General features: G+C 38.7%; 2 long non-coding RNA genes across 5 annotated transcripts in view; one reads left to right on the forward strand and one right to left on the reverse strand.

Moving 5' to 3' along the window:
- The window catches only part of LOC134168100 (uncharacterized), a 25,495-nt gene extending 21,137 nt beyond the window's left edge, over nucleotides 1-4,358 (forward strand). The window contains exon 4 of the long non-coding RNA XR_009966416.1: nucleotides 863-4,358. This is a non-coding gene — a long non-coding RNA (uncharacterized LOC134168100). The remainder of the gene's footprint in view (nucleotides 1-862) is intronic.
- Nucleotides 1-17,066, reverse strand: part of LOC134168099 (uncharacterized) — a 27,131-nt gene extending 10,065 nt beyond the window's left edge. For 3 of the 4 annotated variants that reach the window (XR_009966414.1, XR_009966415.1, XR_009966412.1), the window contains exons 1-3: nucleotides 14,459-14,544; nucleotides 13,188-13,344; nucleotides 8,355-8,408 (exon numbers count right to left, since the gene is read on the reverse strand). This is a non-coding gene — a long non-coding RNA (uncharacterized LOC134168099). Of the gene's footprint in view, nucleotides 1-8,354; nucleotides 8,409-13,187; nucleotides 13,345-14,458; nucleotides 14,545-16,333 lie in introns of those variants that run through there. The other variant, XR_009966413.1, reaches the window with a different exon arrangement.
- Nucleotides 17,067-27,877: the final 10,811 nt, after the last annotated feature.

Genomic DNA, 27,877 nt, shown 5'->3' on the forward strand with positions numbered 1-27,877 from the left:
TGTGCAGCAAGTCAAGAGAGGGGAATTTGCCCCTCTATTGAGCTAAGGGGAGAGCCCCCCCGCAGTCTTGCATCCAACTCTGGGTCCCCCGACATAAGAAAGATGTGGAGTTGTTGGAGAAAGTCCAGAAGAGGCCACAGTTCAAGAGCTGGAGCACCTCTCCTCTGAAGACAGTTAGGGTGGTTAAGTGGATAAAAGAAAGCTCTGGAGAGACCTGATAGCAACCTTCTGGTGCCTAAAGGGGCTAACAGGAAAGATAGAGAGGGATTTTTTACACGGGAATATAGTGACAGGGCAAGTGGGAATAGGTTTACATTGAAAGAGGGTAGATTTAGATTCGCTATTAGGAAGAAGTTCTTCACTGGCACAGGGCGCCCAGAGAAACTGTGGCTGCCCCATCCTTGGCAGTGTTCAAGGCCAGGTTGGATGGGCTTGGAGCAACATGGTCTAGTGGAAGGTGTCCCTGCCCATAGCAGGGGGTTGGAACTGTATGATCTTTGAGGTTCCTTCCAACCCAAGCCATTCTCTGAATCTATATGCATCACTACATTTCAGCTTCCAATTTTAGAGTAATGAAAAATCAAAGTTCATTGAATCACACCACACAGGCTTCAAGGCTGAAACTAAATTAAAGAATCCATGAACTAGTATTTTTGGGGGCCTGCCAAAAATGGAATGTAATCAACAGGGTGGAAAACTACTGAAATAATTAAACTATATTTAACGGTTCTGAACCACAGTACTGGATCCTTGTTATACTGTCAGCCTATTTTTTTTGTGTATGTATAAGCGTACTACGTTCCAAAGTGCAATACAAATGTATTTCAGTATGACAACCTTAATATTCTTTAACTTTTCACAGTGAAATCAGCAAAAATCCTGATACACTCATCAACACAAAGAGATGCTGGCTTTGTTTTTAACACCCCCTGATGGAAATACTGCAACTATTTTCCACTCGCAGCTTCTTGCGTTCCAGGTTCTGCATTGAATTGTATAAGCCTTAGATAACTATAGCTTATTCTAATGCATTTAATTGTTAATACTTAAACCCATAATGGTTTTTCTTTGAGTGGAAGGGCTATTTCTGAGTCTCATTTAAAGCTCACTTAGGATATTTCAGAGACATTTAGCTGTTAGATGTCAAAGAATGACTAAAACCAAAACACGGTGAAGACATTGCATGTATACATCTCTCTGTAGAGGCAGATAAGTAGGTCTATATTTTTTGCTTTCTTCCATGTGATTACACTACCCCTGGAGCACAAATTGGACCCCCCCCCAAAGCTAATGCGCTTTCTAAGGCATTATCCTTACCTTTCTCATATGTTTTTGCCTCTTTCAGATGAAAACCTGTACAAGAAGTCTCAGCATAATAAACCCCCTCATCAAGATGAAGCTGCTGCACAAGCTTGAATTACTATATTCTCACCATGCTGTGAAATCAACATGAAGAATAAGATAGTATAGCACATCAGGAGAAAATCTGCATCTGTACTTGACTTCACAGATCAAAGTATCTCCTAAGCTGCACTTACTTTCCTGCTAATATCAATATACCATGAAGAAATTTCCCAAGGAGCAATGATACAACAGCTCACCCTTTTCCAGACTCTGAGTTGCACCCATGTCTTTTGCTACTCTATCAGATGATGCCTGCTTCTGTGACACCTCAAACCAGCAGCAACAACACAACCAAGGTGCCAACACAAGGTTCTGTTATACATTTTTCCACATCAAGCTAACAGTGCTGACAGCATGTCACGTATTGCCCAGTAATCACTGTGTTGAAGGTACTTGGGTGGTGATGATTGTCTCTGCCTTTTGCCAGCTTTTTTACTCCATTTTTGTCATTGTATAGCAATGATTGAAAAGTCTGAACAAAATCAATACAATATATTATGCTAGCACTAAACACTGGCCATCTAGTTGCACTGATTAAGCAAAACTGATTCAGTTGAATCCGAATTTCACTGAGAATCCAAAACATAAGCGTATGGAAAATTGTGGTGATACAGGCTTTATTTTTACTTGTTTGCAAAAAAAACCCCATAACTTTATCAAACATTATAAACACTTTCAGTGCTGACAACCCTCTTCAGACATCAACTACTGTAATTTTCCACACATTTACATAATACTGGCTGATTAAGCTGTCAGAATTTTCATTGCTGCTTGCTGCAGAAATCAAAAATAAAAACACAGCATTCACAATGCTTCACTCTCAGATTTTGAAACCAGAGTGTAAGAAATGGTAAAATGGCTAATCTGAAGCATATGGGGGAGTGTTCTCCTCAGTTACTAATTCATCTTTGCAGAATTTAGCTTATTTCCCCCAGTACAAGATTTGCCCCAGGTGGTAGCAGCATACTTACCAACAACCCAAGCTGTGGCTCTGCACTCCTGCCTGAAGAGCCCCACTGACGTGGACACCCTCTTCCTTCACAACTCATACTAAATTCCAGGCTTTCTTACCCTGGCAATATAATTCTTACAGGACTTACACGACCTCAGGGCCTGACTGATCTGGGAACCTAGAGAGCCATTATCACTTTAAGCTGGCTCTGCCCTATATTATTTCAGTATAATGTAATGCCTTTCCCATTTATCATATGTATCTCTTCTGGCTTATATTGAAGTAGCACTGATATTCATCTTAAGATGCATATGGCAAGATATAAGTTATCATATGAGCATTCCAGATTTATAACAAAAATTACCATATAATTATCATTGCTGCCTTTACATTCCCATACAATTTCCTCTCAAAATAATACATGTTGTCTCACAGCTTATAATTAACTCATAAGCTCTGTTGCTTCCACAGAATGACCCAAATTTTAAATTTGAAAGGGAGTTCTACAGAGGACTACCAATAAATACATAATATCTATAAAGCAAAAGAAATATTCTGTTGTGGGTAAAAAAGTAGTTTCAATTCCTATCTGTAGAAAAGAATAAGTACAAGAGCAACTGATGGTGAACACTTTTAAAATGTAATATTAAAATATTACAGAAAGATTAAAGTAAGCAATCCATCCCCTATGAAATCATCCCATCTGATTGCAATGCACATTAAGTTAACTCAGGCCAAATAAAACCCCACATCTACCAGGTTAACACCGATCCAGAAATGAGTCTAACAATCCACAGTAACCAACTATGAAAACACTGCACTGAAGCTTCTGAAGCTACAAGAATTTACTCTTACAAATTGGCCTTCATAGCAACAGCAACCAATTTAAGATATTTATAAACTTTAAAAACACAATTGTAGAATAAGAACAACTATAAGTTGTCTGGAACGCTTGTATAGCCACACAGTGAGAATCTTTTCATCAGGACATTCTTTACTTCTTAAAAGAACATCTTAAATTGCCTCTGAACTTCCATTTGAGAACATTCAGTTCCTCTGTTCTCATCTTCATACTCACTTACAGTAATTTTCATGGTTCAAGAAAAATTTGGCAAATGAAAATACAGATTTTATTCTTCTGAAAGAGGTATAGAATGGCTAGCTGCTCTGTGATAGAATGGTGTGCTTCTACCCTGATACGCAACTGACCTGCTTTCTTCATTGAAATTGTCTTTTTATCTTAGACTGACTTTTCACATGGGAATTAATGATACTCTTATTAGCCTTATTGTGTACAGCCTTACTGTAAAGAAACAAGATACTGTCATAATTTACTATATCTTTGAGTATTTTATCTTCATCCAAGCTATACTTGTTTCTTCCATTACACTTCAGCTGTTTAAACTGTATAGCTCTGACCAGCTACATCTGCAAAAACATGCCTGTGTTGTGCAGGGAATTCCAGATTGTTATGAAGAGATGCTGAATAGTTTATATGAATTTAAGGACGTATCAGCATAGCCAGCTCTTGCTTCATTTGCCTTGATATGTTAATTCTTTCCATGTTGTAAAAGACTAAAGCAAGATTAGCTGTGATGGGGATGAGAGGGGATGCTCAAGATGTGTTAATATTACCACAGATATCAAGGTGTCTGTAAAGCCTTGATGAATTATTTCTAAAAATAATACTTATGCAGGTAATCAATCTTGCAGGTTTTGTCAAAAAGATACCCCCCCCCAACCCAAATATTGATTGTGTATAGCAGGACTATGTTTAAGAATGATAAAAGGCACTTCAGTCAATACAAACTGTGGCCACAGACACCTTGAGGCACGTGCAACAAAAAAAAAATGTTGGGTTTTGTTGTGATATATTTACTTCTCTTTCTGCTTTAAGTGCAGCCAGTTATGCAGCTCCCACAGTAACTATTGTTCTACTTACTTCTCTGGTTACAGTTTGCAGTCATCTTTTAAAATAACAAATAAGGGTTACATTTTGCAAGAGTTATTTTAAAAAATAACAAAAAGGGTTACATTTTTCAACACAAGCAAGCACATAGGCAAAAAAGGGGGCAAAGAGAGGATGATGAGCATGCTATGAAATCAGTGATTTTTTTTTTCTGTTAGTTGTAACACTGGTATGATGGCTGTATAATAAAGACAGCAGATAATATTATTTTCTATTAATTTTATGCTGTCATTTAATTAAATAAGTTCAGTAGTGTTTCAAATCACAAGGTGAATTCAACAGTATTCACAGAAAATGCCAGCAATGTTGTTCCAGAAGTCTGACAGGAATTGATGGTAGCACTCACAAGGTATCCACTGTTACAGAAACAGTACAACTAGTACTTACCTACAATGAAGACAGTTATTGCTTCACTGGCAGAGAAATTCAGAAACTCAAAACTCTGCATTTAGTTTCTTATTCAACCCAGATTTGTATTAAAGAATAGACATTAAGTTTGACAATGTAATGTGTTTTCTCTTTATAGGCAGAATCTTTGTAGATTTCGGATTCATGTTTTTCTTAGTAATGCTACAAATGCCTTCATGCCCACTTAAAAAACCCAGCAGAACAACGAAGACCTGAAAGCCAGATTTGCTACAGCAGTAAATCTGTGCATACACAGGAAATAAGAATCTGAAATTACAGAAAAAATAAATGATAAAACGTAATATTCAGCCCTCCCAAATCCTGCACCTTCAACTTTCCACTACATTATAAACAAGGAAGGCAAGTTTATAAGCAATATATTCTTGGTTTTATTATTAATATTAATGCACAGCATATAGATGTTTGTAAGCTGTATCTATACAATCTCCAAATTATACAAGTGAAAGTGTTTTAGCACATTTCCCGTGTGCACAAGAAGGATCCTTCATAATTCATTTCTTAGATGATAAATAAAATTAAATGAATGAATGGCAATGGAAGATTAAGTTCCATATGGTGTTCCCTCTCCTATGAAACATGACTCCCTATGGAGATATTTCTGAGTGTTACTACCTAAGCAGTATGGTTGTCCAGGGGGCAAGGGTGTGTTCCATGTATGATTTGACAAGTAGTAAGCCCAGTTACTACCATGTAATTTGTTAAAAAAGTACTTAGAATAACAAATAACATGAAGTCAAAGTAAGTTAAAAGTGCCCTCTAAAAATAAATAGATCACACATTACCTTTAACACTCAGCTCAATATATACTGTGATAATAGATCTGTGTGTGAGGTACTATAACAATTACTGTGGGCTCACACTCATGTTTTTCCCATCAGAACCGTCTCTTCTCCCTCCTTTGAGGCAAGTAAAATATCTAAGAATCAGGAAACCTCTTTTGCCACCTACTCCTGGTGAATATCAATTGGAACTAAATCATGAGTATGCAACATGCCAACTGATTTCCTTTCCTGATGTCCATGGGAGATTGTAATTCTTGTTTGAACCTATTAAATGCTTAAACCTAGAGTTTGCATGCTGGCTGCAATGGAGTTTAAACTCCTGGATTTCCTAGGTGTGTAATCTAACCATTACACTGTGACTAGAAAGACAGATAGCTGTCTGCTTTGGTCAGGCACGCTTTCAATTTGTATTTCTAAAGAGGTGGTTTTTAATTGTGTGCCTAAATGGAAGGCTGAAACATGTCAGCCCATGGAGGCATTTGAGGCTTGAGTCCAGCCACACAGTGACACCAGATACAAGCTGAATGCTACCCCCACTCAAGATAAAACCATGGCTGTGTTTTTGACTTTCAGCCTGGGAACAGCGCTGATAACACCGACGGTTTGACTTGCTGCTCAGAAATGTTTACTCTGACCAATGACTTTGTGAGTCTCATGCTCTGCCAGGGAGGAGGAGAAGCCGGGAGGAAGCAGAGACAGGACACCTGACCCAAACTGACCAAAGAGGTATTCCATACCACAACACGTCATGCCCGGTATATAAACTGGGGGCAGTTACCCGGAAGGGCTTGATCACTGCTCGGGTTGGGCTGGGTATCGGTGGGTGGTGGTAGGCGGTTGTATTCTCTTCCCTTGTTATTTCCCTTATCATTATTACTATTGGTGGTAGCAGTAGTGATTTGTCTTATACCTTAGTTACTGGACTGTTCTTATCTCAAACCATGGGAGTTATATTCTTTTGATTCTCCTCCCCATCCCTCCGGAAGCTGGAAGGAGGGAAATGGGGAGTGAGAGAGTGGTTGGTTGTTTCTGAATTACCAGCTGGACTTAAACAAGGACAAAAGGGTAATGCAATTCTGAGCAAAATAATTATTCCCCTTATAACATCATTCTATCTCATTCAAAATTTTAAAGTATGCAGAATATGGAACTATGCTGTGAGAACATAGATTTTAAAAATGTTCATTATCCTGTCATGTATCTGTCTAATGCCAGATAAATTCTGTTAACATCTTTCAGCCTTCTTCACCCCTGCAAAATATTGGTAATAAGGGTACTCTTCCCTCTTCTACCTTCTATCACACTTTATCGAAAAGAGGAGCACAGGAAGAGGGCCTGTTTCTACTGCAGTGGTTTTACAGTATATATCTGCACACTGCGATGCAAGTAGCGCCAATAGTAACAGGTATATTTTGTCCTGAACTACACAGATAACACCAACATTCATTTCACAGAAGTCAGGCCTGCACTGCACATTCCTTCATATCACTTCCAAATAGTTCAGCCCTTGATAATGGTATTTTCTGGAATCTCATTATAGTAGATTATGCATGTTTTATATGTTGCCTCAGAGAACTGCATATTTTAATACACACACCTCATCAAGAAATACTAGATGTGCCAGTTTTACTTTATCTACCCTTCAGAGATAATTTGCCTTCTGAACAGAACTGAGAAGAGATTTTAAGTGATTTTAATACACGGAGAAGTCCAGCAGCTGGAGCCAACTAAAAAAAAAATTGAAGTCTTATTAATTTTTTATCCTATGTCCAAAAGGACACTGCTCTGTGTACACTATGTCGGCATATTCAAACAAGTTTAGGAAAGAAGCTTCAGGCATTGTTCTCAGAATAATTGTAAGTAATGGATAATGATGCCCATGAAAAGATGAATGAGGAAAAAAAGCTAGGAAAAATCTATTTTGATCAACAACCAACTCCGCAAGCGTGTCAAACACATGCATTTTCATTTCGCTAAGAACAGGTTCAACGAAGCATTAAAGAACATATTACTACAGAGACAGCTGTATTCTAGCATACCAAATCAGGAGACAGACAGGTTACTTTCCTGATTTATGTATCTCATAGTATCTTCCTGCTGAGGCTGATTCCCATGGCAGACAGAGGGCAGACTAATTCTGAAGACATATGCTATCTTTCATTGTTTTTCAAAATCTCAAGCCATTGTGATCATGGTAGAATCTGACACAGAAACTAAAAGATTTATAGCTAAACCTTGCATGGCTTACAAAGATTTTGCAAAGATGACCAAAGCAGCACTTAATTTCCTACAATTCCTAATTGTATCATAAAAGCCAAATAAGTCTGTTTACAGTTCTGAAACCTCACAAAGGTTAAACGGCAAAAACCTTTATTCTAGATTTTGACCTTTCTCTTTAAATTCTCAACACATAGAACATAAATTCTTTATGTTCCCACTGCAGCTGGGATCTTTTTTTCCTCTTTCAAAGGTTTCTCTGCCAAAAAAAAAACCTACTACTACTCACTTATTGCATGCTTTCCTTCAGTGTTCACCAAAAGTTGAAGTACATCACAGAAAACATCATTGCTAAATACCAAAATTTGTAACAGTATCCCCTACCATCTTGTTAAAAAACCTGAATATGACAAATGAAGGCCCCAGATCCCTTAGGATGTGAACAAAAAGTGCTACTGGTATAGAAATGAACAAAAATAAAGTTAAAACCATGTTAAAATATTTCAAACAACAATAATCACAGTCTAGCTGAAAGCAAAGTTAATTATTCAATAGTCTCCCACTGAAGATCTACATAAAAAAGGAAGAAAAAGCAGCTTACCTTGAAGAAGTTTAATGGTGTATCCTCTCACAAAGCACAAGTGTTCTTTAGTCCCTAAAAATGAATAAAAACAAAGTATGTGGTGCAAGTTATCACTCACAAAGAACGTGGCTGAATTCACCTAAGACTTACATGGATTGTACTGTACTAGTGCTTTGATGAAAATATTGTTTATGGTCTTATTACAAAATTAATTATTACTGTTTGTTAAACTAACAAGAACAGAATATTATCCATGGTAGGGCATGACAAGTTAGAAGGGTTTAAAATAGAAAATAAGGTTACTTCTGTGGAATGATATGGATTCTGACAGTGTCTTTCTTTAACCATATTGCCATTATATACCTTACTTAGTGTCAGAGATACTCTGGGAGAAGGAAACAATGGACCAAGCTATCCACAGGGAGTTTTACAGTTAGTTTTTCTAGGAACATTCCTATTTCTATAGGAAAGTTAGGAATAATTACATCAAGCCTGCCATGATGCACAATAACAGAACAAATGATGCATTAGAAATACCTTTCAATCTAAATAACATGAAGAACAAGAAATCTGTTCCTTTTTCTATTCAAATAGGACCACTTATAATGCTGAATCAGAAACTGCATTTGTATCCCAAATTAGATTGTATTTGTCTTGACAAAACTGAAATCAGATTTTTTCCACTGATACTGAAATATCACTCAAAGTATTCACTCTTTATTACAGAGTCTAGGAAAGCCATCAAGATTCATTTTAGTCATTAAAACTAACATAAGCAAAACATACAATTCGTGACCAGATAGGGCTTTATCCACTGTTTTCCTGGTTCACTTATGTACACAGTTACTAAAAGCAAGTATTTAACACAGGTCCCCAACTCTGTCATGACCTGTCTTGTAATTGTCCACCATTTTACAGCCCACCTACAAGATTAGGGAAGAAACATAAAAGGGCTGCCATTCTTGTGCATGTTGAGATCATTTAGGGAACAGAAATGATTTTATAAGTCTTAGCAGAGACTTACGTGAACTTCAGTATCTGTGATTTCATGCTTTTAACACAGGCTAGATGAAGACAGAGTGCTGGATATAACCAGTGCCCCAGATACTGTATGTTTTCTATTGCCATTTAGTATCAGTTTGTTGCAATGGACAAAAACTGGGTTTCTTTCTCTCTATTCGACACTTTCCAGACTGCATCTCGGGTACTCAGACCTGGTTTAGATACTCTCATCACACGAGAGAGTGAAACATATGAGGTATGAAGAGAGGCTGAAATGGTTCAGTAGGTTTAGCTTGGAGAAAATAAGTGCTGGCAAAACAAGCAGCTGTTTCAGCCTTCCACTGGAGAATGGGAGTTACAGAAATGGCAGAGACAGACTTTTCTCCGAGGTGAGAAGAGAGAACAGTTAAGAGTCAGTGGACAGAAACTGCAAGAATGAAAATGTTTCCTGGTCCTAAGAAAATGTCAACAAGAGTGATCACCTCTTTGAAGACTTACGGGATCTCTGTCTTTGGAGGTAGTTGAATCTTGACTGGAAACAGCCCTGAGCAACCTGTATTAATCTTGCTGGTAACCCTGCTTTGAGCAGAGGATTTCACTAGGCCCTTTTCAGAGGTCCCTTCCATTCTGAAGTATTCCATTGCTATCCTCATTGCACACTAGACCTCGAGATAAATTCTGAGCACTTCAGGACTTTCAAAATGTAATATGTATAGTGGCTTCTCATTTCCACAGATGAGTGGAATTAAGTTCAAATGAACCAAAAAGGGTTTTTAAGCAACAGTTTTGCAAAAAAAGTAGAAAAACATATTAAGTAGCAGATCAGCGCCTTTTCAGGTGATTCTCTGTGATATCTTACTACATTTCCCCCCCTCTTTTAAATAAAAAAAAAACTAAATATGAAAGGGATTTGGCAAACCTGTTCAGGCTGCATACAATTACCATAGCTAAAAGTAATTTGGTTTAGAATGTATTTTAATTCAAAGTGTATTACAAGACAAGCAAGGAGTACAAAAATACAAATGGGTTTATGAGTTTTGTGAGATTTAAAATCTTAAAAGCAAAAGCTGTGCAGAATGGAACACATTGCATGCTACAATGAGTCTCAAGCTAAAATGGAAAACTAGTCCAAAAAATCAATCTCTTCATGGCCATGCTGTTACCCATGATTACTCTTGTACAGAAGGGCTCTGCAACCTCCTACTCATACATCTAACAGAAACTTCTCTGCACAGCACACACCCGCACAGAGAGATTTTATTGGGAAAATCTTCAACCAAATACAAAATAACATACAGCAGACTGAGGATCCTGGTTACAAAGAGAAATAAAGAAGAATTCATGATGTGTAATGACTGATAACTAACTTAAATGCCATTTATCTTTAATAAAAGTGCTGCATGGATTCCTTCTTTAGAGAGCTGCTTCTAGTAACACCTCTATCTCCTATAATACAGGCTCTGAAAACCCCCTTAGAATACTATTCAGTCACCTCAAGGCAAAACCAAGCTCAACATGAAAACTCAAATAAACAGGAACATTAATTATTAACCCCCCCCCCCCAAAAAAAACAAAACACATAAACCCCCAACCAGTCTTTCAATACCTTGTCATGTTGTGTTATCTGTATTTGACTGTCATTCTCACAAATGAAAGATAACATTGAGCAACCAATGATAAACTGAAAGGAACACATGGCCTGTAAAAAGCCCGGGCTGCCTGTTATACTAAGTGCACTGCAGGCACAATACAACAGAATGCTCCTGAAGGCTGATCTGTATAACTGCACATTATTAAGCATTTATCTTACCCACACAGATACGGCCCCTTAAGACACCACTATTTTTTTTTTTTTAATTCTTCCCAGAGTAGGAGAATTCTGTGCACATTTGTCAAAATCAGGTTAGATTTTCATAATTGGCACTTCCTTGGCCTGTCATTTTTCTTCACTTGCAGTCAAATGACATTGAAAAGGGGATTGGAATACTTTCATATGTTGTAAAGCATCAGAATCTTTATTTTCACTATAATCTTTGTAGGTGAGTTCCAGTTAGTGAGAACAAGCAACAGGGAGTGCTACTGCCTTTTCTGAAGTTGTTTTAGTCTATACGTAGGAGGTAAAGATCACTGAGCAGTAATCAGTAAAAACAGAACACAACCTACATGGCATCATTCATTCTGAAAATGGTTAATGCTGAAGAACCTCAAAAACAGAGACAAAAATAGCAATTAAATAGCTTTTATGTAGCTTTTACAGACAACTTTATGAGGCTTCACTACACATGCATATTGTTGTGGTTTAAGCCCAGCTGGGAACCCAGAAAACCATACAGCTGTTCACTCACTCCCCCCACGCTCCTGGAGGGATGGGGAGGAGAATCGAAAGAATGTAACTCCCATGGGTTGAGATAAGAACAGTCCAGTAACTAAGGTATAAAGCAAGTCACTACTGCTACTACCAATAGTAATAATGATAAGGGAAATAACAAGGGAAGAGAATACAACCACTCACCACCCGCCGACTGATACCCAGCCCGACCAAGCAGTGATCAAGCCCTTCCGGGTAACTGACCCCAGTTTATATACTGGGCATAACGTGCTGTGGTATGGAATACCTCTTTGGTTAGTTTGGGTCAGGTGTCCTGTCTCCGCTTCCTCCCGGCTTCTCCTCCTCCCTGGCAGAGCATGAGGCTCAGAAAGTCCTTGGTCAGAGTAAACATTACTGAGAAGCAACTAAAACCATCAGTGTTATCAGCGCTGTTCCCAGGCTGAACATCAAAAACACAGCACTGCACCAGCTACAAAGAAGGAGAAAAATGACTGCTGCTGCTGAACCCAGGACACATATACATAGGAACCATATGCTAGTTGCATGAAAAATTGTGTTAAAAAAAAGATAATTGATTTACTTGTGCAGAAAGGTGGCAGTTTCCTTTTTTTGTGTGTGTGTAATCCCCTACATAAGAATAAAAGAATGAGCTCACAGATAGATTGCATCTACTTGAATTCTGAAAGCGTCTGGACAAATGGATGATTTAGTACAAAAGCAAAAGACTGCCAAAATCCCAAGCAGTCTGATTTCACATTGCAACCACTATGGGAGGGAGGAGTAGCAACTGAAAAGAGAGAAATATTACCAGTTACCTTGACGTTAGGTAGTTTTGTTTTTTTTAAATCAAGGAACTGTTGAAGGATCTCCAACAGAAGATGAAATTTGGGCAAATATATAGTTGGAATATTTCCTCCACAATTCTGGAAATGGCACCTTTTACTTATTTTGTAAAAAGAATGACATGAGCTAAGGATGTCCTTGGAACAAAAACCTGCAATTTTGAATTTGCAATTTACCAGGTGTTCAGCTAATGCCTACCTGCACTTTACAGAAAATTCTACCTGGAAATATGAGTATTCTGTTCACTTCTATGTCTTTATTTCATCTTGATTTGCCTTAGGTATTAGATGTTCCAGTTTTCTACAGATCTTCTATATGTGGATAGTGTTAAAAATAGAATTCCATGTGTAAAAACTTTTCACAAGGTTTAATTGCTACTGAAAACCATTTCATTGCTTCACTGTTGTACCCTGAAGTGCTTACTCTCAATTTTTGTTATCTGTAGCATTTTACAACTTGGTTTTTTTTTTTCTGTTGGCAGGCAAGAAGTGCAAGATGTAGAAGCATTTCAGTAAAACATGTTAAGACATCACAAATAATATGTGATCAAATACAGCTCAGAAACAATAACACAAAGATAGGAAAAAGACAGAAGTCATTGTGCTTTGAATCTTTGAAATGTCTGCAGGAACTAGGGAGAAGTTTACTACTGCTGAGCTTGGACATATTCTCTTAACCTGATCTCAAGCTCTTCTGATGAAGCAAGCACAAGACATAGTAATGAACTAAATGGACCATGTGGTCAACCATAAACAATCCTATCAGGAAGCACAGTAAGCAAAGTTTCCATTGACAGCTTTATGGTTATTTGGATGACAGGACCTACACTTAGTTCTGCTTCAAAAAAAAATGCAGTTATTTTCTGGCCTTTTAATCTGGCCTTGAAATTACACAGGATGAGTATATTTGGAAATAACATAATGTAATGTAATATAATATAATGTAACATAATATAATATAGGAAGAACAAGCTAGAAGTCTCAAACTCATCTTTAGTTATCTTTATCTTTAAAAGTATGTCTACAGTGTCTCTATGAAAGACATAATAATAGTTCAGAACCAGCTGCATTTCCTTTAGTTACTGAAAGTAACAAAAAGAGCCAGTGATAAAGCACAGCATAAAAAGAAATGCTATGAATTTTATGTACTTCATTTTTCAGACTAGTTCTACTATATTGAAGTTTTGATACCTATATCTAACAAACACATAGAATCATACCCTCAGAATATGCTTTGTTGGCGTGTTTTCATCAAGGAATCTGTTTTACTGCCTTTCTTACTCCTGCACTATTTTAGTGGAGTGAGTAGAAAAATCTTTATTTCTAATTTTTATTTTCATTACCCTTCAGTGCCATCAGCAAAGCTATTGCTTAGAGGCTTTTCTTGTCAGCTTTATCAGCCAACTTTACTTAAGACATCATTTTTGTTATAGCCACTGAGCTTAAATCTGCACAAATGTTTGTTCTCACTTCCTCTGCTTTGTAAAGCACTTCCATGACTATTTAATAGAATCATTACTTCAAAAGGTAGAATACTTACTGTTAGACTCATCTGCAATACCTGTCAACTGTCTTGAACATGTTCAGCTTAGAAAAATATACTATCCCTTCCTCTGACTGGGATAAAATTGAGTCATTTTCAATTACATTATGAAATCCAGGTTCTTTAAGTCCGCTGCACTGAAGCCTTAATGCTCATAGAACAAAGTTCTTCAGAAGAGCCCTTTGGCTTTCAGAAGATAATTTAGCATCCAAAATGACTTATGTTAAAGAGCTTCTGCTTAATAATAAAATAGACCAAATGCCATCCATGTCCTTATAAGTTACTTCCCCTTCTTTAAGGGAAAAGTTTTAAGAAGTGTCTTAAAAAAAAATCCCAAAAGTTCCTTACAGAAGTATTTTAACTATTTTAATAAAATAATTTTCTTAAAATTCTATTAATAACCTACTTTTCTATGCAACTGCTGAAAGTATATTTTTTGCATTATACGCTCAGAAAGTAGTAGTTAGCATTACATGCTGTGTGTATTTTATACTGTACTTCAAACATCAGACAACTTTTCAGATGACATCTGTAAAGTTACATTCAGCCACAAATGACAAATCTAGATTAAATTTATATTTCTGTAAGCCTTCCATCAATCATAGATGAGACAAATCCAAACCTTGATTCTTCCAGTATCCCAAACTAACAAATCCATACTCATTTCTGAATGTTAAGAAAAAACAGACTTGAATTTTGGACTGAGATCAATTCAAAGGAAAGGAGTTCTGGTGTCCTCAACATAAAAAGGACATGGAACTGTTGGACTGAGATCAATTCAAAGGAAAGGAGTTCTGGTGTCCTCAACATAAAAAGGACATGGAACTGTTGGAACAAGTCCTGAGAAGGGTCACGAGGATGAGCAGGGCACTGGAGCACCCATATGAAGACAGGCTGAGAAAGTTGGGGCTGTTCAGCCTGAAGAGAAGGCTCCGTGAAGACCTCATAGCAGCCTTCCAGTATCTGAAGGGGGCCTATAGGGATGCTGGGGAGGGACTCCTCATTAGGGACTGTAGTGACAGGACAAGGGGTAACGGGTTAAAACTTAAACAGGGGAAGTTTAGCTTGGATATAAGGAGGAAATTCTTTCCTGTTAGGGTCGTGAGGCACTGGAATGGGCTGCCCAGGGAGGTTGTGAATACTCCATCCCTGGCAGTGTTCAAGACCAGGTTGGACGAGGCCTTGGGTGAGATGGTTTAGTGTGAGGTGTCCCTGTCCATGGCAGGGGGGTTGGAACGTTATGATCTTAAGGTCCTTTCCAACCCTAACTATTCTATGATTCTATGAATTCAGCAGCATACTGAAGAGCACCTTTGAAACCATTTTCCTTTCCTTCCCAATTTATTTCACTTTAAGTGAAATGATTTCTATATGTATATACATATTCCTTTCTATCATCAACACAAAAGCAATGCCTCCAATTCAATATGTAGCTCCCTTTCCAATCATTCCTATGATGTTTTAAAAAACAGAGTAAAACAGTATTTCTGCCAAGGACTGCAGCCTGGAAAAGAGCAGATGCTGTAAGTCCTGAGTCACAATGGACTGCACAGAAAAACATATTTGTGTGAAACTGTACAGTTAAGTTAGTCTGTCTTTATTCAAAGGGACTAAAATAGGCTTTATGGAGAAAGCAAGACAGGAAGTACAATATACTCCTCCTAACTAAATGGTCTTACTGGATAATTTTAGTTATAATCCTGTTAGTTATGTAACAATCTTATGCATTTGCGGCATAAACATTTTAACATCCTTACAGTATCCACTTAAAGCATCCTCAAATTTAGTGCTCAGCCTCCCTGCTTCATTAAGTGCCTAAAGCATAGTTTGCACAAAAAGAAATTGCTTGGTATTACTTTCTAACCATAGTCTACTCTGCTCATTCTTGCTTTTTTAAACTTTAAATTGCATAAGGCACATCTTACACTGTAGCTGCCATCCTCCACAGGATTTGATGTATATTTCATAGAATCATAGAATAGTTAGGGTTGGAAATGACCTTAAGATCATCTAGTTCCAACCCCCCTTCCATGGGCAGGGACACCTCACACTAAACCATGTCACCCAAGGCCTTATCCAACCTGGTCTTGAACACTGCTAGGGATGGAGCATTCACAACCTCATGGGACTCATGGACCCATTTCCTTTTTTATTTGGAGTGGGATGGGTAATTTTTTTCTTGTTGGGTTTTTTGGATGCAATTGTACAAAGGCTATAGGGCAGCAAGGGTGAAGAATGGGTTTTCCCAATTAGTTTCTTAGTGTAGGTAACTTGTACCCACCTTTCTCCTCATGATTTTATGAGATTATCTTCTCACACAATTCTGAATCACCTGTACGTGCTGTCAGGTCTCTGACACTTTGATCCTTACATGTCTTCTGACAAGAAATTCATCCAAGTGAACGCCTGCAAGTGAAACTGGTAAGGTCTGCTAAGACATGGCAATTCCTGCAGTTCCCCACTCCGATCATCTGTATTTCTTCAGTTCAGTCTGCTCTCGCTAATAGTCCTTTTTGGTAAGTGTTTAGGCCATTTGCCTAAGGTAAAGCACCATCACAGGTCAGACTTGGGAGGTATCCCACACCCATCTTGCTTGAAAATGACGATGTTTCGCCATCAGAGTGAAATGAAAGCTTCATCAACCTTCTGCTGTAAACACTGGGTTGAGCGTGATCCAAGACAGATACTTTAATTTCCTACTAATAAAGTACATAAAGTTTCTATTGACCTCTTGGTAGATTAGTCAAAACCAGACAATGCAAAGCTTGCTTGAAAGCTGTTCTGGCTCTTACCTCAGATCCTCTTTACTGGTTTATAGGCTGTCACTGACCTCAGCTCATGTGTAGCCAGTCTGCTGCTTTTCTACTAATTTGTAGCCCTAGTTTGTCTTTAGAAGCCTTTGATATCCTTTATGTTCAAATCTTAACACTTGTATGCTCACTTTTCACGGTGTTGTTATGGACAAGAAGCAAGGCACTCTCAGTGCCACTGGCTGAGGCAACAGATCACACCTGGGGAAGCGCTGTACATTCTTGTGGCACATTCTCAATGAACACAGAAAGAAGATCACTAAAATCTGTAAGCTACAAAACTGTCAGTGTCTTGGTGGAAACTGACATGGCACAAAAACTTCTGATTTTTGCTTCATTTCTGTATTTGCACCACTCGCCCCAAACAGCTTTGCCAGTAAGGAGAAGCGACCAGAGGGTAACTGCAGACTGAATTATAAACTGCCTTATGAAGCCGGGTGAGGAAAAGCCGCTGCTGTTCCCGTGTAGGCCGGGGTCAGCCCGCTTCCTCAGGCAGGGCCGCTGTGGCGGTGCCAGGCCTCTATGGCGGGGCCGGGCAGGGTCAGGCCTGAGCCGCCCCCGTCGGGGTGGTTCTAGAACGCGGCGGGGCAGGGGCCTTGTGCGTGCGGGCTGCCTTGGAAACGCACTGTTGTGGTGGTGCCCGGGCCCGCCGGAGGCAGAGCGGCCGCAGGGAAGGAGCAGCTCCTCAAGCCCGCAGTCGGGTAGGGTCGTTTCTAAGCCTTTGTATTCGGGTGGCTCTGCAGGTGCGGCGGCGCTGTGGGCTCCGAGCTGTGCTCGTGGGTCAGTTCAAAGCGAGGGCCGGCGGTGGGAAGGTTGTCCCGGTCCTCTGGGATGGAGGAAGTGTCACGTACCCGTTGCGCTGTTGAGAGGTATGTGCAGGCACCTGAAAGCGTCCTAAGGGCAGCAGGCTATGTGTGAGTGCTTTGGGTGTCAGTCAAGTGTTTGGGTAGCGTGGGGTGGAACTGCAGAGCTGGAGCAGGTGAGGAGTTGGGGTAGGTCCAAGTCTTGTCCTTGGCTGCATCCACCCTCTGCTTGGTGGCTCGAAGCAGCGGTGTGTTTGATGCAGAGAACAGGCACTGCCATTTGAAGCAGCTTTGGGAGGAATGGCTCAAAAAAGCCGTTTTGTTTGTAAGCTGTGTGGTGAAGTAAGCTAAACACAGATACAAGACCCTCAACTTTGCTTTATGCTGTAGTAAAGAAACTGGCTCGGTTTTCAACTATTACTGCTGAAGCTTTTCCTTTGCCTTGTGAAATCAAGTGGCAGTTAAGCCAATTTTTTTGCTTCCCCACATGAAATATGGCCTAGGGTGATATGATTTAGCGTAAGGTGTCCCTGCCCATGGCACGGGGGTTTGAACTAGATGATCTTAAGGTCCTTTCCAACCCTAACGATTCTATGATTCTATGAAATATGAGTGCACACACGTGTATGTATGCATACACGTACACACACAAAGTTTTAAGCATGGTTTTAACAGATACTATTTATATTCTAACAAATCCTGTCTAGTTGCATAGATGGTAAAAAGAGCCTGCCAACTGCTTATGAGTAGTTGCCATCCAGAAATTACCCAAAAGTTAATTGTAGAAGAAAGCATGCTTGTGTTGTATCTTTAACAAAGCACTCAGAAGTATTTCTGAACGCAGAAGTATGTGGCTAGAAACAGAACATCAGAACTGCAGCAGTTATTGACTAGAATTCGTTGTTCAGACGGTAGCTCTCATTTTGAAGTAAAGCGCGATTGAATCTGAACTTTGAATTTTGGTTGCTTTACTAGCCAGCGGTAGTGAGAACAGATTAATGGCTTTTTTTCGGAGTGGTTGCGTATCATACTTGCTACTAGACAGAGAAACTTGAAACTCCATTCAGTGTAAAGGAGGATGGAGTGCTTTGACGATAATTTAAAGTAGGCCTGAATGCATGCTCGTAAATCCAAAATGAACACTTATTAATCTTCATGTAGAAACTTATATCCCTCTCAGCTCTTTTCTTTTTTTTCCCATTGCTTTTTTTTTGCCTTTGGCAGTCACACTTGTTTGCACTTCCATTAGTGGAACATAAGCAAGAATCACAGGCTGGCACATGGCTAGCTTTCCTAAGGATGCACTTGTATTCTGAGGACGTACAACTACCAGCAGAATGATGTGCAAATTACTTGTAATTCAGAGACACTGATAAAAGCCAGCTCTGGTAGTATAGAGATGGTGGGGGAGTAAACTAGACTCTTTATTATACCAATTTAGTCACAGTAGCCATATACAGTTTTATAATTGGATTCTGAACACGTAAATCTATGGCTATTTCTGTAAGAAAAAAGAGTCTTGCTTATCCTTCCCTGAAGTTAGTGATACTTTTTAGCAACAATAGTATCCTGGGTTAGGAAGGAAGATCATACACTGATCATCAAGTTGCCAGCTCTCAGAAAAGGCGTCAGATCACAGAAACTGAAACTTCTGATCTTGATTCAGACAACTTTGTTAAATCTATCAAGAAATGCTTATATATCCATCTTTGGGCTGTTTTGGTTTTTTTCCCCTGCCAGTTTCAGAACCAAATTTGTGAATGCGTGTCAGGCTGCAGATAGGCATCTGAATCCTCCCAGTGGCATACAAAATCTATGCAATTTTAAATATGCATGCTACTCTTTTCATCCTGGGTTGGCTACTGTTTGGTTGCTTCCAGAGTTAGTCTTGGCTCTCCAGATTGTCTTTCCTGATTTTTTTTTTTTTTTTTAAATCTTGGTAAAACAGTACATTCATTTATGAATATTTTTCTTTTTGTTGACCTCACAACTGTTTTTTAACAGGAAAATCAGTTTTTGAAAGTGCAAATCTGTAAGTGCTGTGATGATCTAAAACTTTCTGTTGAGAGCACCTTCCAAGGTTCTGTCTCCATTGCTTTTTCCAGAAATAATTATGCCCTTAACTTTCTGGCTTAAAGCTTATGATATCAACTTGTGTTTTAGTGGAATATATGGGGAAACTTCTATTTTGGGAGCATCACAAAATAAAACATCACAGTGAACTGAACTCTTGATTTCCGATGACTGAGCAAGTATACCAACACAGAATACGCTGAAAGTAATAATAATTATGAAATCCTTCTTTATTCTCTGGTAGTATTCTTATAGCTGAAGATTTACCACTTAGACTGAAGTTTGCTTTTCACTTAGTAAGGATCACATACCAACCAGGATGGTATTAAAATATTTTGTGCTCCCATGACTTGTTCAGCATTAGTGTCTCAAACTGTACTGGATTCTCAAGCTAGTAACTTACACCAGTGTTACCTCTGTTCATGTAACAATTTTGAGAGGCTGTTTGTTTTGTTTTGTAATGAGTTTGTATTTGAAAATGCAGTGTAACGAAAACACAGTTGCACCTGTCAGATTTTTAACACAAATATATTTCTACATCTGAGTATCGTTACGCACACCACTGAAAGGTTTCTTTTTACGTGACATGAGACCTTTTCATTTCATTTCCTACTCCTTTAGATAAAATGTATGGTAGTGTTTTGCCATAGAGATTTCTCTGATTCACTGTCATGCTCTGAGAGGGAAATACTGTGAAATAAGATATACTGTGCCCTTCACTTCCTAAGAGATAGAATGTCTGGAAGCTCTCTGCCTTCAGTGAGTTTCCAATTATTCCTTCTTCAGATCACAATCTTGTACTTTGTTCTTTATGGACCTCTTGTTTTACATCCCAGGTGCTCAGTTAACATTCTGTTACATGGTGTGTTTCCAACTTTGGTCTTTCCAACTTACTGAAGCCCAATTTACATTACCATTATTCTGGGCACCTAAGTGAAAAATGTGAGTGCAAGTAAAAGGAACCTAGAATTTTCTTGATAGAATGTGTGTAATAAGCTGTTTGAGGAAATTTGCTGGTTGTTTTGGATGCCTCAAGCTAAGGCTGTTTGTTAGGTTTGAAACATGAATTCTGGAAGTTAATCAATACGGTAGTCAGTGCTTTAAAAACCCTTCTATACATCTTGTAACAAATGAGAGAAGAGTTAGATTCTCAATTGAGCAATGCTTTTAAATTCAAATTATCTTTTTCTCAAGTAATTGAAATTTCCTATGTCAAATTGTTTCAAGTGCTAAAGTCTACTATCTGCTACTTGCTTCTCAAGATTTATCATAAAACACATCACCAGCCTATTCTTGGTGTAAATGCAGGTAACATGTTAATAATGTAGATTAGTTCTAAAATCAGTGAATGCTGTAAATAACAAATTCTACTTTGACTTAATGCTTCTCTTCTAGTCATATAGTGTTCAAGAAACATCTGTTCAACAGTTTATTGTCAAGTAAATTTGCATGAAATGCTTCCTCAATAAATACTTCTGTTTTACAAATGTCTGCATCATTTGTAAAAACTTAGTCTGCTATATCTTCACATAAGCAAGAATCTATAAAGCAAAAGTATGTAACTTGGTGAAATTAAAATAAACCTTGTAAGTACGGCATCTCTATAGGCAACAGGTTGGAACCGAGTCTAACATCTGACAGTATGTCAGCACTACAAGGGCGTGATGTACTTTGTCCAATGTGAGTTCAAATAAAGTATCTTCCAGAGGATGGTTACCCACCCTTCAGGTACACTTACCAGCAGTCATTCAATTCTGCAGCATTTCATGGTGTGAGAAGTAAATGAATAAACAGGAAATAACCCTATCTAGTACAGTTAACTATTACACAGTCAACAGGTTGCTGGACCTAATATTCAATATTAAGTTTCTTTTCTTCTCTGTCATCCAAGTATGTATGACAGAAACTGTGGCTACCCCATTTCCTGAGGTGGTAATGACATTAACTCCAGCTGTAAATTCAGAAAAGGTCACGCATACTGTATTCTTACCATAAACCACTGGGCTTGATTTCACACGGCTTACTGCCAACTTCCAAGCTTTTAAACCTTTGTAACAGGTGTTTACAAAACTGAACTAGTTCAGGTCAAACAATGTCAAAACTGAATTTCCCCAGGAGCTTTTCTGTCAGCTGGTCTCCAGTGCTCAAACTGTATGCATCGAAAGCATTCAGCCAGCAAATACTGTAAGAAAGTCCCACTCTAATGTGGAAGTTTTCATTCATACTAGGATTTTGAAATGAAATGTTTCCATGTAAATTATCTTCTCAGTTTTAGACAAAACCTTACTTTTCCAAATATATTTCATTTCCAAAGGATGTAAAGACATTAGGAATGTTCTCCCTAAGAGTGATACTACTGGCTATATTCCTTACCTTTACATTTGCAGGGTAAGCTGTCATGTCTTCTATAACTTTTCTCACAAATAGACTAAATAGTGCCTGAGAATACAGATGTGCTGCATGGCATACAAGAACAGTGTTTAACATTCTCTGCCTTTTTATAGAAAAACAACAAAACCCTTTCATGCACTTCTATTTTTATCCTTCAGTTATTCAGTACTGTATTTAATTAATACAGTTAAAAATATGGGGCTTTAATTACATATTCCCTTAGGTTCATTGAGACAGTGAGGTTTCTTCCTGCAAAGTACATGTGACTGTAGGATGCAGATGTCTTCTGTAGGACTCTGATAATATTCTTGCCTCTGTTTTTAAGAACTGCTGCATCTTTCTTCAAAGATGACTTTACAGCAAAAATTCTATAAATACAACCTTTTTGTCATTATAAATAGAAAATCTTCATCTGCAAAGTTATATTTTTAAAGGCACAGAATTCCTGCATATATCAAGGTGATGTATATTTGTGGACTTCTGTTTGAATATACACTCAATAACTCTGAAAACCCTTTTTTGTCTTAGTTCTGTAATTTCTTCTTACTGCAAGATATGAAGTCAGATTTCCCAGTTATTCTTAAAATTTGAATTGTAGTGTTTAAATATATATATTACAAAGCATGTGAGGAGTGGAAAAATAAATGTTAATTAATGTCATAAAATCTGTCTGTATTCCATCATCTTCCATAAAACGGAAAAGCCCTAGCTAAAACTGAATTTTTCTAGCTCAGTTAAATGCTGATTATTCTTTTCTTGATGCCCAAGGCATCCACAGCACACTCATCTGACTCTCTAAGCACCATTAAGTCAAGTCCCTATTGCTACTATGGAGTGTTACTAGTGCACATAATTATATCTGCTCTGTGTTAATCAGCAGGGTTTACGCTCAAAATGGCTATGCTCAAAAGTGATGTTTCCTGTGGACTACCTTGTGAAGAGACAGTACCGCATCAGTAAAGCTCCTCTCCATCTGTTAGAGGGTGCTCTTAACTACAGATCTGGTTTCACTCTGGAGAGGTACTGTATTTTAATTCACATGCCATTTAGAAATGTAACCTTCTGAGCAGCAAGAAATAAACCATTGACTTTGAGCTGAGCAGTGGAGTGATAAAGAGGACGATGTAATGTGGTAGTATGCAAATATTCACAAAGGAAAAAATGCATTTCAATTGTTGATTTGACTGGCAGCCTCTTTTCTGACTGAGATAATAAATAAAATTTCTTTCCTGTGAGAAGCAGTGAATGTTTTGCTCACAAAAATAACAGTTAATACCTGTAATAAATCTGTATTGATACTGCCCTGATTACAAATGTCATTGACCTGTAGTGTTTCTTTTATTTCTACTAAACTCTAAGGATCTAGACTACACTTTTTTGAAGTTGATGTTTATTTCACTCTGATCAGTTTGAGGTGCATTACATGTTTATTGTATTACACTGCAGGCTATAGAGGCAAGAAAATGAAAGCAGTATCATATTTGAAAGTGATGTGAAACACTCAATGTTTTTTGTAATATAATTAATTATTTCAGAGCAATTTATTACTGTTTTCTCCAAAGCCACAGTCACAATAGGTACTGTGCTGAGCAAGACAGAATTTATTTTGGCCACAAGCTGAGAGGTGCAAAGGTAGTTCACATGAAATCTGTGAGAACCAAGCCTCTTGTTGAGTAACAGCCACATTGTGTTATAATAATTATTGCTAATTATATTGGTTGACTTATCTGATAAAGTAACTCAAGACCTTAACAGCAGTTTGAATCTAGTCATGCATTTCACTATGTACACAGCTTTATGTGGAACACTTTCTTCCAGACTTCATCATAGACCAAATTTCGGATAGTACCTGTGGCCTATATGCAAATGTCATTAGTTAATTTTCAAGAAGTGTTGAAAAGTATATCTGTATTAACTGTTGTATTTGATCTCTTTTGGCTACCTGTGAAATAAATGGTCAAGTTTCATAGCAGAATTTGCTGTCGCGCAGCAAATATGGAATGAACACTCCTACTTCCAGCTTTGAGAAATCATTAGGACAAAAAACTCCCCCCCCAACCAGCACATCAGCCCACCAGTCTAATAGTATCTTTTTCCCAGTTTTGCTTTTATTTATGTTATAATTTTCCCCAAAGTTTGTTTTGTATAAAACTATCCGATTGTGATGTACAAACCACATGCTCCTTGAGGCTTCCAGAGACTTTCCCTGGAAAAAAATGCTGTTTTCTCTCAACTTGTTTTCAGTTAGCAGGTGGACGACAGGATGACCATGAGCCAACACTGTGCCCTTGTGGCTAAGAAGGCCAATGGCATCCTGGGATGTATTAGAAGGGCGGTGGTTAGTAGGTCGAGAGAGGTCCTCCTTCCCCTCTACTCTGCCCTGGTGAGACCCCATCTGGAATATTGTGTCCAGTTCTGGGCCCCTCAGTTCAAGAAGGACAGGGAGCTGCTGGAGAGAGTCCAGCGCAGGGCAACCAAGATGATTAAGGGAGTGGAGCATCTCCCTTATGAGGAAAGACTGAGGGAGCTGGGTCTCTATAGTTTAGAGAAGAGGAGACTGAGGGGTGACCTTATTAGTGTCTATAAATATATAAAGGGGGAGTGTCACGAGGATGGAGCCAGGCTCTACTCAGTGGCAAACAATGATAGGACAAGGGGTAATGGGTGCAAACTGGAACACAAGAGGTTCCACTTAAACTTGAGAAGAAACTTCTTCTCAGTGAGGGTGACGGAACACTGGAACAGGCTGCCCAGGGAGGTTGTGGAGTCTCCTTCCCTGGAGACATTCAAAACCCGCCTGGACACATTCCTGTGTAACATTATCTAGGTGTTCCTGCTCCAGCAGGGGGATTGGACTAGATGATCTTTTGAGGTCCCTTCCAATCTCTAGCATACTGTGATACTGTGATACAAGTAAAATTGCCACTGTTGTAAGTGCACAGGGAGGGGGGGCTAGAGTTGCTTCAAGATGTGCTGAGGTCAGAATCAGCTGTAGAACCCAAGAGATGTAACATGTGGATCCCTGTTTAAATAACAGAGGTGAATCTTTTTATCAGCAGCTGTCACAGCAATTGACAAGCAATGCATATAGTTGGTCTTATAAATTAACACCAGTTGACTCAGCTCTCATCTTAGTTTCTGTGATAATAACTTGAATCTTCTGCAGTACTAACAGCACACTGATGTGTGCTCCCTGCAACACATCCAACACCTATTCCTAGCTTTCAGTGCCTTAAACTCGCTTACCTGCAGTGATTTAGTACGCAGAAATAAATGCTGTTATACACGAGTAGCTTGCAAAGCTGAAGCTCCTGTGCACAATTACGTACCTACCAAACTAGCTGCATATACACTGCAGTGTCTACAAAGCTAACTCCAGATAAAACTGATGAGTATTGAGAGACAGGGATGTTTTTCACTGAAACAGAATTACAGAAATAACAATGAAATTGTAACAGCTCAGGTGACTGAGGAGTGATCTCCCTCAGAGAGGGTCTTCCTTGCCGTTTAGTGTATGGGCATGTCAGTGTGCATGTGGTTCTGACAAGCAGCTGGCCAGTACAAGGGAAATGCTATTTATTGCTAGCTGTAAATGGTAGCTGTTACCAGTTCTTCTGTGTGATTTTATGGTTTATAAGAAGCCATGAAACCAAAATTAGTCTCTATATCCTATTGACTGGGCTGTGCAGGGTCTTTTGGCAGAATAAAGAGCTGAGTGTAGTAGTGATGTGCTTTTTGTTTTGTTTAAGCAAAGAACCCATGGATCAAAATAGTCAGTGAGAAAAAAACGTGATGAAACAGCATTACTATCTCTGCCTCCCATACCATACCAATAGTGCAAGCAGGCGTGAAAACCACATGCCAACTTACATATCAAAATTATGTGGCAAGCATTAGCCAGTTAGTGCAATATGAGGTGAACTAATTCTGAGGTTGGGTCTGCTGATGTTAAAACTGCAGAATACTTCTGCACGTTTATAACATCTTACCTGCTGTAGATGTGCAGTTGACAAAAAATATATCAGAAGATATATTCTGAGTTTCATGAACTCCATGAGCTTCAGTTCTATACAAACTACATGGTGCAGTTTAGACATCAGCCTAGAGAGCTTTTCAATAGTCAAAATTTCTTCTTTTGATGGACATGGACATAGAGGGACAAAACAAACCGAGAGAAAATCCACAATAAGTTCCACAGTGGATTTGCCAGTGGAAGCCTACTCTGGCATAATGTATTTTGGAGCTTACAAGTAAATTACAGTGTGTCATCTCAGAATTGTACGTATTTCCTCCTAGCAGTTCAGCTACAGGAAGATTATTCTTTTTAATGTCCAAGTGACATTATGGGAGAGTAATGGGTTTGCATTCATATAGTACTTCATGAGCAGTAGTGTATGTTCTAAGGATATATTCTAGTGTGCTGTATATCATAATGCAGTTCTTAAATATGACCAGGAGTTTTCCAAATAAATTTGGCTTTAATTTTAGTTTTAAAGATGCCATTTGGAGACAGAGACTCCATCTGTCTTTAACTTATGGCTAGGCACAGAAACAATTACTAAAGGCATACAGAGAGAAAGCAGAGATAGTCCAGTGCTAACCGATTTAGTCAGTAAGCTGGCAGAATCATACTTCATTGTAATTTACCTGCAGGCTTATTCAGAGTATTGCAGAGTTTAATGACTTCCAACTTTTCCTAACTTTCAATAAGGGCTTATTTAATGAAATAAAAATGAAAAAGGTTAAGAATAATGTGTTATTGAAAGCTACGATACCACCTTTTTAGAGCATAGACAAGGCGAGCTTTGTTTCAGTGGGAGGCTCTTTACAAGAAAGGTGTCTATCATCAGCTTCCACAGTGCAGAGTTCATTAACACGAACCACAAAGTTTACAGCAAGTTGGTTGGTTTAGTTTTTTATATAAATTATTTATGATTTAGTCTTTAAGGTTTTTTTTTATAAACTTAGCAAAATAAAGTACTCAGGGGGAAGGAATAATTTTGACTGCCAGTTATAAAGGATTCCACAATTACTGCTTACTTTCTGAGACACTGTCTCTTTTACTTTGTTAAGTAAAAGAGATCATAGAATCATAGAATAGTTAGGGTTCAAAAGGACCTTAAGGTCATGTAGTTCCAACCCCCCTGCCGTGGGGAGGGACACCTCACATTCAACCATGTCACGCAAGGCTCTATCCAACCTGAAGTGAGTGAACAATCCAATGCTTGGTGAATTCTGCTTCACAATGATAGGAAGTGCCAGCATTGAAAGATCAAAAAGCGATGTTGCTATGAAGGCTTGACCACCACAAGCCAGTTATCCCTGTGATAACTTTTCTGACACCTCCTGCTTAAAACCCAGAAAGCCAGAAGGATCATGAGGCCCCGCTTTCATGGTCTGTATTCGCATTGAAAATCAAGATCGAACTTTTGCCCTTCTGCTCCGTGGGAGGTTTGCATCCTCCCTGAGCTCGCCTTAGGACACCTGCGTTACGCTTTGGCAGGCATACTGCCCCAGTCAACCACCCCACTTGCTGCTCTCCCTGGAGTGGGTTGCCCCTGATGCACGCCGGGCACTTGTCACCAGAAGCGAGAGCCCCCCTCAGGGCTTGCCCTCCTGACTCACCGGGTAAATGAAAAACCGATCAACTCAGATGATAGATGCCAGAGTATTTCATTGCCAGGGCCTATTCAAAGATAAGACAAAACAGTACGGAGTGAAAACAATGATAAAATACCAGAGGATGAT

This window comes from Pezoporus occidentalis, unplaced genomic scaffold (assembly GCF_034315485.1).
Source record: "Pezoporus occidentalis ecotype Australia unplaced genomic scaffold, CSIRO_AGI_Poc_V1 ctg30, whole genome shotgun sequence".
Lineage (NCBI taxonomy): Eukaryota > Metazoa > Chordata > Aves > Psittaciformes > Psittacidae > Pezoporus > Pezoporus occidentalis.